This window comes from Ischnura elegans, chromosome 13, assembly GCF_921293095.1.
Source record: "Ischnura elegans chromosome 13, ioIscEleg1.1, whole genome shotgun sequence".
NCBI lineage: Eukaryota > Metazoa > Arthropoda > Insecta > Odonata > Coenagrionidae > Ischnura > Ischnura elegans.
In genome coordinates this window covers 426,661-436,967 of record NC_060258.1, presented here as the reverse complement: position 1 = coordinate 436,967, position 10,307 = coordinate 426,661, and the positions used below count along the sequence as shown (strand labels likewise).

The window sequence follows — 10,307 nt, the reverse complement described above, 5'->3', positions numbered from 1 at the left end:
ATTTTCATCACCATCATCGAAATTAAAATCAAATTACAGCTTGGAGAGATTAGGAGACCAATTCCAAATCAGTAAGACAAGAGCTTCTTCTACTATCCACACAACTTTATCTCTTATTTCAAATTACTTAAGAAATTTAATAATTTTTCCGAAGCATAACAAATTTGATCTACCGCTTTGTGTCTTTTCAAGCCAATTACAGCAATGAACAGAATATAATTGAATGTTTAGAAATTCAAATTCGAAACCCCTTTGATCCAATAAAACAAGCTTTGAGGTGGAGTGAGCATAAAAATGCAATGCCACCAAATATTTGGTACCTTTTGAAAAAAAATGAATTTTTAAATTTAGTTTCCTTTGGGTATGGCGGAAGAATAAGTGACAACAATTTTTTTCCAGTATTTTTTTCTTAATTTGTGCTCAGAACAAACTCTTCTTTTCATAGTGTACATATTATTGTCTTTTAAGTTAGGTATAACAAACTGCTGAATCGCCGTATTCTTCTCTAGAAGTGCTGAAATAGTTTTCAACCCCCTAGACCCACAGCACACGCCGATTTTTGGGACGGCCGTCCGCATTCCAATGGTGAACAATGGTAGGGCATGGGAGATTGCACACTGACCGACCGCGCACCGGCACCGGTAAAAAGTCGGTTAGCTACTGACCATTGCCACTACGGATCTCCGGCGCCGGCTCAACAACCAAGCAACTTATCTTTTCACCTGTAAAAATTCGGCGTGTGTGCGAGCAGCGCTTCACCGGTGAAATATCAGCCGGCCGAAATATTACTGGCTATCCAAAATCGGTGTGTGTACAAGAGGCCTTTCATTAATATTCACAAGAATATAAATATTGACAACAATTCTCAAATCTATGTTACGTATCTGAGAGGGACATAATTGATTATTTTACGACATTAGTTCCCTTTAATCACCATAGTTTTTATAGGCTAGAAATCATCAAAAGCCTTTAAAATAAAAAAAGCATTGTGTGACAGGGATTGTTAATATAATACGAAATTTATCCCTCGAGAACCATTTTAGCGTTTACCAGGGTATAATTTGAATAAAAATGGAAGCCGGCCAAGGCCGAGTAAATCGTGACAAAATTAAGTATTTGATGAAAAATACACTCATAAGTACAATTACCATATTTTACAGTGTTATCATAGTTAATATGCATTAAATATTACCTTACCCGCTTGAATCCTTGAATTTCCGGAGCACTACAAATGTCATTATTAGATTTATTTTCTGCGTATTTAGATTGTTTCTTGCCTTGACCTCTATTCATTAATGATGAAAAATGAGCATCAGAGCACTCCTATTAGGAACAGTGTTGGAATTAGCCCTCTCATAACCACAATCCGAAAGCCGTTTCTCGCCACGGCATCCACAAATTTAAGCACGGCGTTCACCGAAAGCGCGCAGTCAGCGAAGTAGCTGAGTGTGTGACGTCAGAGCCATTCGAGTTCCCGCCGGAACTGGCCGTTTCAAAAGCGCACGAATTTCAACGGAGCACAAAATAAAAAGTAATGCACCTATTGCAGATAGTTTTTCACCAATGTGAATTATTAGCCAAAACTCACCGTTAGCATCTAATTGAATGGGTAATTTCGTTTGAGGTTAACACCCCTATTAGGCAGCAACATGGTCACATGTGGATGGTTACGCCACTGTGATGGATTTGTAGTTGTTCGTGTGCCATGATTTGCGATCAACGCCGTCTGAGATCAAAAACGTAATTCTTTATATTTTTGTGTGAATATGATTTCACGTGTGTCCAATAAAGAGTTGCGTGAGTCTATATTTTAATCAGTGTAATTTTTTAATTTCCTTCATTGAGTTAGTGTTGATTATTACTCATTTTTCGGGTCTGCTGTTTAATAAAATGGATTGTTTATGTTCCTTGAACATGGTCGTACTATTCATCCATGTCTGGCCGATGTGAACTAAATTTCAAGAGAAGCAATTTGTATCACTGATTGTAAAATTACTCCAGGTCCATTACTTTTATCCTTAGCATTGCCCAATTTGTTTCTACTCCCAAATGATATTTAAATGTCAATTGTCTTGAAAATATTCCATGGTCGTTCAGTTAATTGTGGGTGGAAATAAAGTTTGAAACATGAAGAAGATTTGCAAATGTGCAAGGGTCGTTGATTTTTCAACGAGATTCCTTATGGTTGTGCTTTTTAATACTCGAAACAAAGCAATGGACTCTGTGAAGCCACTTTCTTTAGTAATGAGTTTGATGTTATTAAATTCTTTGAAGAAGTTATTTCACAGAGTGTAACATTAGTTTGTCTTGTTTAAAGAGCATTGAAGACGTAAAGTTTAATACTGTTCAATCAAATGTTTAATACTGTACTGGACAAACAAATCGTAATAGAGCAGCGAACTTCGCAGGATGGGAAGAGGGGATAGATCTCCCCAACGCCTAAAAGAAATTAAAAGTTATTAAAACTGTTGCCAAGTTTTGACATATAATAATTGCATCTGCTTAAAGTTAAGTTATAAGTGAGAAAATGATGACAAATGTGTTCCCATGTATGTTATTTTGCAAACATTTTCCCTGACTGCGTTTTTTACGCTGCCGGGGGGGGGGGGAGGAGGAACCCCAGGTCATACCATTCCCTCAATTCATGTTAATAGTGTGTGAACCATATAGGCCATTCGTTATCAAAGATTTGCAATAGACGAAAATGAAAAGGAGGCTTCGTTGATTTCCACTGATTTATTTTGTACGTACGACATGTTTCGAACCATATAGGTCATTATAAAGTACAAAAATTGAATGGTAAGTAAACATATATATACTCTTTAGGTAGCACCTCTTGCATTGCTAAATTGCAATCTGGAGCAGTCCCATTTTGGGAAACATCTTTGGGAAGAAGATCGTGAAAGCAACTTTGTACCGGAGATAATATATTAAGAGAAGAAATGGAGTAAGTTGGACAAAGTGGAGGAGCTAGAAATAGGAGGGATATGACCAACGGTGAATTACCTAACGACATCCTTTTTGAAAGGTTTTACCGACTCCTAAGCGTCCCTTAACATCACGGATGGACAAAAATCCAGAACCCTACCACCCCACTTCACTCGCTCTAATTAAATACCTCTTCCTTAACCCCAACTCACGGGAAAACCCTTTCCAGTCAACAAACCACCCCCCGCCCTCCCTCCGTCTCATCAGCGCCGTCCGCAAACGGTTGATTTCTCAATACAACCCCCACTTGGGGGGTTTCCAAGCCAACACCTTCCCCTCCCCCTTCCGACACCCACTCCTTCCACTCTCTCCCCCATCCCCTTCAAAGAGTATATAAATGTACGCTTACCATTCAATTTTTGTACTCGATAATGACCTCTATGTTTCGGAACATGTCGTACGGACAAAATAAATCAGTGGAAATCAACGAAGTGTCCCTTTCATTTTCGAGTATTAACTTCCGCATAGTTGAGCCTAATACGATTAAACGAATTCACAACAGACGTCATCGGAGATATTTATTATAGCCTCGTGATATTTCATACTCTTTCTTTTTTGATTTTCATCTGGGCAAAAGCTTGGAACTCAAATTCGATCTCTTTTTGATGAGCTGGAGCGCGGGAATATTTATGAGAGCTCAAAATTAGACGACAGTAAAATGTTCCTACACTTATACCACAATCGGAACAACGTAAAGTAATATAAATAAATGAAGATATAATATTTAGTTTCGAAATTGACCATTATAGCCCTATGGAGGCGCTGCAGTAATTAGAGATGATGATGATTATTCATCTCTTAGCAAAGGTAAAGTATGTGTGGATTGTTTTGTTGATTATATTCAATATAAAATGGGTGATTTGCCATTCCTTTTATTATCAACTCTATAAAATTGCATTTCACTGCGTGGAATATTCGTCTTCGCACATAACTTCTGCCGTCTCCATGTTTCAATCAACAATTGAAGTAAACAAATGCTTGCTGCAAAACTATTTCAAATCGGAGTAATAAGTTACGGACATTAATATCGGGAATGAGATAAGACTCTTTAATTAAAGAAAAAATGAAGAAATACATAGCTATAAGGTGTGTTAAGACCTCAATTTCGGGACATCAGGACAAGGTACGTTTACTGGATGAAATATTTTATTTGGATATTTAATCAGAATATGGCACTCGGGTGAATCCTTTGAAAATTATTTTACCTCTTCACGGCTCTTCTTGGAAGTATTATGTTAAATTAAGATATCTGATGTCGATTTAAAGTAATGAATACTGAGAGAGGTACTTTTAATTTTATAATCAGGAAAGAAATAGTATTAATAATTTGAGGGATAATGCAAAGAAAGTGAAATGCAAGAGAGTAAAGAATATGTGACAAACTGCAAAAGATACCAGCGTGTTAAGACATCAATTTGAGGACATCAGGAGAAGGTAGGTTGGCGAGATTAACAGTATGAATAGAATGTATATTAAAATTTTATTATTCGGGATCAATTAGTTCCATTTACTTTGAACATAAGAATGAATATGCATGCGATGGCGTTTTCCAGAATTATTTTTATGAAACTGTCGACGGCTTTTAATGTAGCTGTTGCATTTGTTCTTGATTTCTCATTTCGATTTAAAGTAATATAAAAACTTTTAAAATTGCTACCAGATAATTGGAGAATCAAAGCAAATGGAAATAGTTTCATTTTCATTTGAATGGGAACTGCTTTTTCAATTAATAAAACAAATGAAGTGCATGAAAATAAATAGACAACAATTACTACTCCACTTCATTTGAAGTGCTTATAATATTAAAAGACGATTCTTTTGCCAACCAAGTAGGCTCAGGCATCTCGTTTAAGATAGATAAGAAAACTTTTATTATGCCTAGAGTATATTTTAAAAATTATCGCTGAAAGTTTAAAGTCCGGTATTGATGATGGAAAAATTGAGACATCCACGTGGTGCAGGTTGCTCTTAAAATTTAAATTGATTGCAACATTCCACTCCATCAAAACAAAGAAAATTTGAAATAATATTGAGGGACAATGCGATTTTTATATGATAATAACATTAATTCTTGCAGGTTAAAATGTATCGGACTTGCCCTTTAGAAAAAGCAATATAATCTTACATTAACCACATTTTTCGATTTTGATACTTTAAATATTCTTCTAATGGTTATTTTAACTTGAAAGATTTCTTTTCTACTTGTATTCATATTAATAATGTATGCAGCCGTTGGATATTATTTTCTTCTTTGTTTTTAAACGTTGCTCCATTTCAAAATTATTTTTTTACCCTTTATCCCTGTTATTTACGTTTTTTTTAAAACGACTTTTTCGTGTTATTGATCAAGAAATGGGAGTTTATTGTCAATTTGTTATCATATATGTTCAGTTTATTGGTTTCAGTCAATTTTAAAAACAGAACCGTGTACGATTCCTACCAAAATTACCAACGTTTCCTATTCTTTTTATTCCTCTCTCTCATTTCCCGAACATCATTCTCTCCAACACTATCAGTATCCCCTCCCCAATCAGTAATCCTTCCTTCCACGCCTTCTGTCTTTATCAAATCTCATCAAGAATCTGTTTCTACTCACGCACAATGCCTAGCACTTTGTCGTTTCTCCTTCTCTCCTTATCTTCACCATACTTATCTTTAAACTCTTACACAACTATTCCCTCACATTACTTCTTCCTGTTCGTGAATGCCACCATTGCTAGTTCAATTCTTTTCTTGATTTCCTAATTGCTGTATTGCTGTATACCTATAGGTTCTACTCTAAAGTGCTGCCCAAATAATTGAATTGCTCTATATTTTAACCACCTACTATAGTAACCTTCACACCAGTACTCATTGTCCAATCGTGGTTGGGGACCCAACGAACTCGGTGGAAAACACTTCCTTCTCCACAATATTTTCAATGCTTTAAGGTATTTAGAGCGACATCGCTTGAACCCAGTATACGAGGGTTGCCCGGAAAGAAATGTAACATATTTTTTCTTCGACATTTATTAATGGAACGTAATGAGAATCATAAAAACACGAAAGAATGATGTTTCAACTACACAACCTATTTTTCTACATAATCTCCGTCTCGTTCTATTGTCCTCTTCGAGCAGGAAACAAGGGCATGTTTTCCTTGTTGGTTTGAATCCTTCTTTTGGTCACGCAGCCATTTCTTCTCACATCCTCAAATATAATACAAATTGTTTCCTGTTTTGGACTCCCATATCATTTGGTTAGTGGAATAAGTGTATTGCAGCAAGGATATTCAATAGACAAACGTGTGAAAACCATATATATCGTGTTTAGTACCGTGCGATGACGTCAGAATGCGTTTCAGGTCACGTGACTTCAAGCGATAATTGAGCATTTTTAACTAGAATTTATTGACGTTTGTGGAGCACTAGGAGAATTTTGGCTTATATATTTGTACTCGTGAGAAAATTTTCTATTCAATGAGACTAACTAGCATGATGAACAAATTTCTTGCAGGTTACCCATTGCACCTGACGTACCAATGAGGGTGCATGGCAAAAGCATCATTGACTTTGCTGTAACAAGAGGGCTAAGAAGCCCAGCTAAATCAATAACATTGAATTTGATGTGGTGATGACTAATCCGGGTTAATTCATGTTGACACAACTCCCATACTTGCTACAAATACTGTGTTATGGGCTGGCAGACTGGGAGATCTTCCGTAATGCCGTGTCGCATGGAAATGAAAGACACGAAAATGAAGAAGACTTTGACATAATGGCAAAACGTTGGAGGAGGCAATTAAAGAAGCAATGGGCATTGCCATCCCCAAAATGTGCAAAAACGACACATGGGCTGCTATTATGGATGGAATAGCATTATGCTATTCTTCGATATTGCAACCGATGTTGCTATAATATAGCGTATTGCAACGCCTATGCTATTTGGTATTACGAACGGTTGCAATTCGTGTTTTTACTACACCGGAAGACGTAATTCTCAGAATAGCATAGGCCCGTTGCTATTTACTATTATGAACGGCGAATTGCAACCGATAGGGTTGCAATAATAATACGCGGTCTTCGATGCCGAGAAATTCGGTATTGCAACCCAGAAAACGTGCGCCTTGCGATGTCGAATTGTTTTTCTGAGGTTAAAGTAACCTAATCAAGCATTGAAAAATGGAATAATAGCCAAAAATAAAATGATATCAGCTTTATTTTAATTAAATAATAGTAGCATAAGTGATGAATATTTAACTAGTTAAGTGATTTGGTTAGGAATTAATATTCGAGCTTAATATATGAAGCACAAGCTTGCTTCATCGACAGTACGAAAACAATAACAATTAATGCAAAGAATTACTACCATTAGCCCAAATTTTACGTGTTTTATTCATATTTACAATTCATAATTTTATTTCATCACTTGACTTGCTACTAAAAATATCCTCAATGTAGGCTATCAGGTCGATTCTTGAAAATTTTCAAGCTTGTGTTAACACACTAACTCGCCAAATATATTAATAGTTATAGCTTTCAATGAAAACCATATATTACCATAATAATACCATATACTTTGATCAGCCGTTCATTTCCTCAATTGGACAGTATATACAAATACATGCAACGAGTCGAAATTGTTTTCCCCACTACTCGCTGCCTTCTACAATTAAAACTAAAAATTTACTAAATTATAAACACGGGCAGTCGACTTGAATTACTTGCTTGAAAACAAAGGATTTCTCCGAACACCAATAAAGTTTCCGAACAAATATGATTCACCACAAACGTTTAATGGAATATCCATGCACTACATCATTAATGCAATATATATCATGTGGAATTGAATACAAATTGTTTCCTCTATAGACAAGTAAGTTATTCACACAATTAAGTTTCAGTTTATCGGCACAGTTCAGGGTCTATCAAAAATTTCAGTGAGCACATAATAAAATCAGCTGATACGAAAACAATGATAACTGACACAACAGCACTTTCCACACGATTCACTATTGCTAGATTCACTTTTTCACAGCTGTTCCATCCATCCTCAAATTCACCATCACCTCCCTCTGCTTTTTCCAAATATGCAGCTCAAATATCGATACTATTCCATCATAATACATGTACGCACAGCTGTGACGTTGCCACCTACTTCATTTCCTAAACAGAGAATGAACACTGAAATTAGGGAGTCATATAATATATAGATAACATTAGAAACGAAAGCTTCTAGTTCATACAGTAAAACGATATCGTCACGAGCAATACAATAAAAGTTGATACATATTATTTCTGATATGCAACAAACAGACTTCGAAGCCTAACACATTTACGAAGAAAATCAAACAAATTTAGCTTTCAATGATTATTTCGCATAGCATATATCTCACGGTGAAGGACCGATCGGATATAGGTAAATCATTGAATATTTATGTCCGATAAATCATCATTATAACAACGAAATTATGACCTAACCCACCTTAACCCACTTGTCTGAAGCCATTGGGAAATTATCACAACCACAACAAACAGCTGATTTCTTAAATGAGATTTTCAAAGCGTATTATATACTTCCAAGGTTTAATATAATTTTTAAATGTAAATAAAGTAATTATTTATAACTTCAAGTCAATATCCCGTAAAATACAGAAAAATATATAAAAATATCTTCTCCCTCATTGTTTACGCAAACTGTTCCGAAAGTTTTTCATACCGGAAGAGGCGGAGCTTCCAAATAGCTCGCGCAAGAAATAGCATGCTGCTATTCCGAACAAAATTATTACTACGCTTCATTCATAATACGGGGTCGTTGCAATAATGACCCGCGGAATAGCATATGCTATTTTTTGCAACGCTTATCCATAATAGCAGCCATAGTCCAATCATGGTTGGGGATCCAACAAACTCGGTGGGAAACACTTCCTTCTCTACAATGTTTTCAATGATTATTGAAGCGACGTAGCTTGAACCCAGTATACTAGGGTTGCCTGGAAAGAAATGTATCCTATTTTTTTCTTCGACATTTATTAATTGAACGTAATGAGAATCATACACACGAAAGAATGATGTTTCAACTACACTACCTATTTTTCCACATTGCTTGAACCTAACATACGGGGGTTGCCCGGAAAGTAAAGGAACATATTTTTTCTTCGATATTTATTAATCGAACGTAATAAGAATCACAAAAAAGAAAGAATGATGTTTAAACTACATATCCTGTTGTTGGTTTGAATCCTTTCGGTCACGGAGCAATTTCTTTACTGAGTGAATCACATCCTCGCGTCCCACAAAATGTCTTCCTTGATGGTGTCCTGTCATGTGAATATCATCCCAAGCAAGAGGAAGTCCGAGGGAATCAGTTCAGGGCTGTACAGTGGATGGGGTAACACTGTCGATCCCTGTTTTGCCATGTGACCAGCAGTCCTCGAACTTGTGTGGGGCCGAGAGTTATCATGTTGAACCAAAACATCACCTCGGGTGTATGGCACCGAAATCGCTGGATGCACGTCTTGAGGCTAGTTAGTGTGTTGGCATATGCTTTTGATTTAATGTTTCTGCCTCTTGCCATTAATGGCATGGCAATAGCAACATCAGCTCGCTGCAACGTGTCAGGCGCGACAGCCGTGGATAGCCCCCCTGAACGCTGCTAATCTTGGATCACCGCCGAACTGCCTTCTGATGTCCTAGTCCTCTGAAACCAGCAACTAACTGCACACCTATTGACAGCAGATTCTCCATTAACTTTGCTCAAACATTTGTGAATATCCTCTACATTTGTTTTCTCCTCAGTGAGAAATTCAATCAGGGCATGCTGCTGGTAACGCACATCACTAACAGATGCCACTTTGAAACAGTCCTGCTGCAAATCTTTCACTCGGAAAAGCCAAGACTTTGTTGTACGCACACATAAAACTTCACGTAATGCATAAGTAAAGTTTCGCATTCACACCATTGTTATCGACTGAGAAAGCAATTGTAGTACATTACGTATTGGGCAACCCTTATACATTATCCCAACACATTTACATTTGCCAAAAAATTTGCGTATAATGAATTCTCTCTCCACAATTTGAAGTTACAAACTGCCTCTCTAGCTCGAGAAAAAGACGTGCTTCTCCATAATAGCCCAAGTTAAATTGTTTTTATTTCGCAAAAACGGCACGTGGTAATCCCTTTTCCTTGAGCGCATTGTAAATTCGTCTTTCAAAGAATATGCGATCATTCAATTTCTTGTTATTTTCACCCAGAAAAGGGAAAAATGAGGAAAATTCTGATAGGGAATAGGTAGCAAAGGGAGGGAGAGAAATGGTAGAACGAGGCCTTAGGCGGAGA

The 10,307-nt window shown here is 36.6% G+C and overlaps 1 long non-coding RNA gene across 1 annotated transcript; it reads left to right on the top strand.

Moving 5' to 3' along the window:
• The first annotated feature begins 3,871 nt into the window (after nt 1–3,871).
• Nucleotides 3,872–9,838, top strand: LOC124170464. Its single transcript, XR_006867476.1, has 3 exons — nt 3,872–4,111; nt 4,295–4,422; nt 9,765–9,838. It is a non-coding gene; the product is annotated as an uncharacterized LOC124170464 (long non-coding RNA).
• The last annotated feature ends 469 nt before the right edge of the window (nt 9,839–10,307 follow it).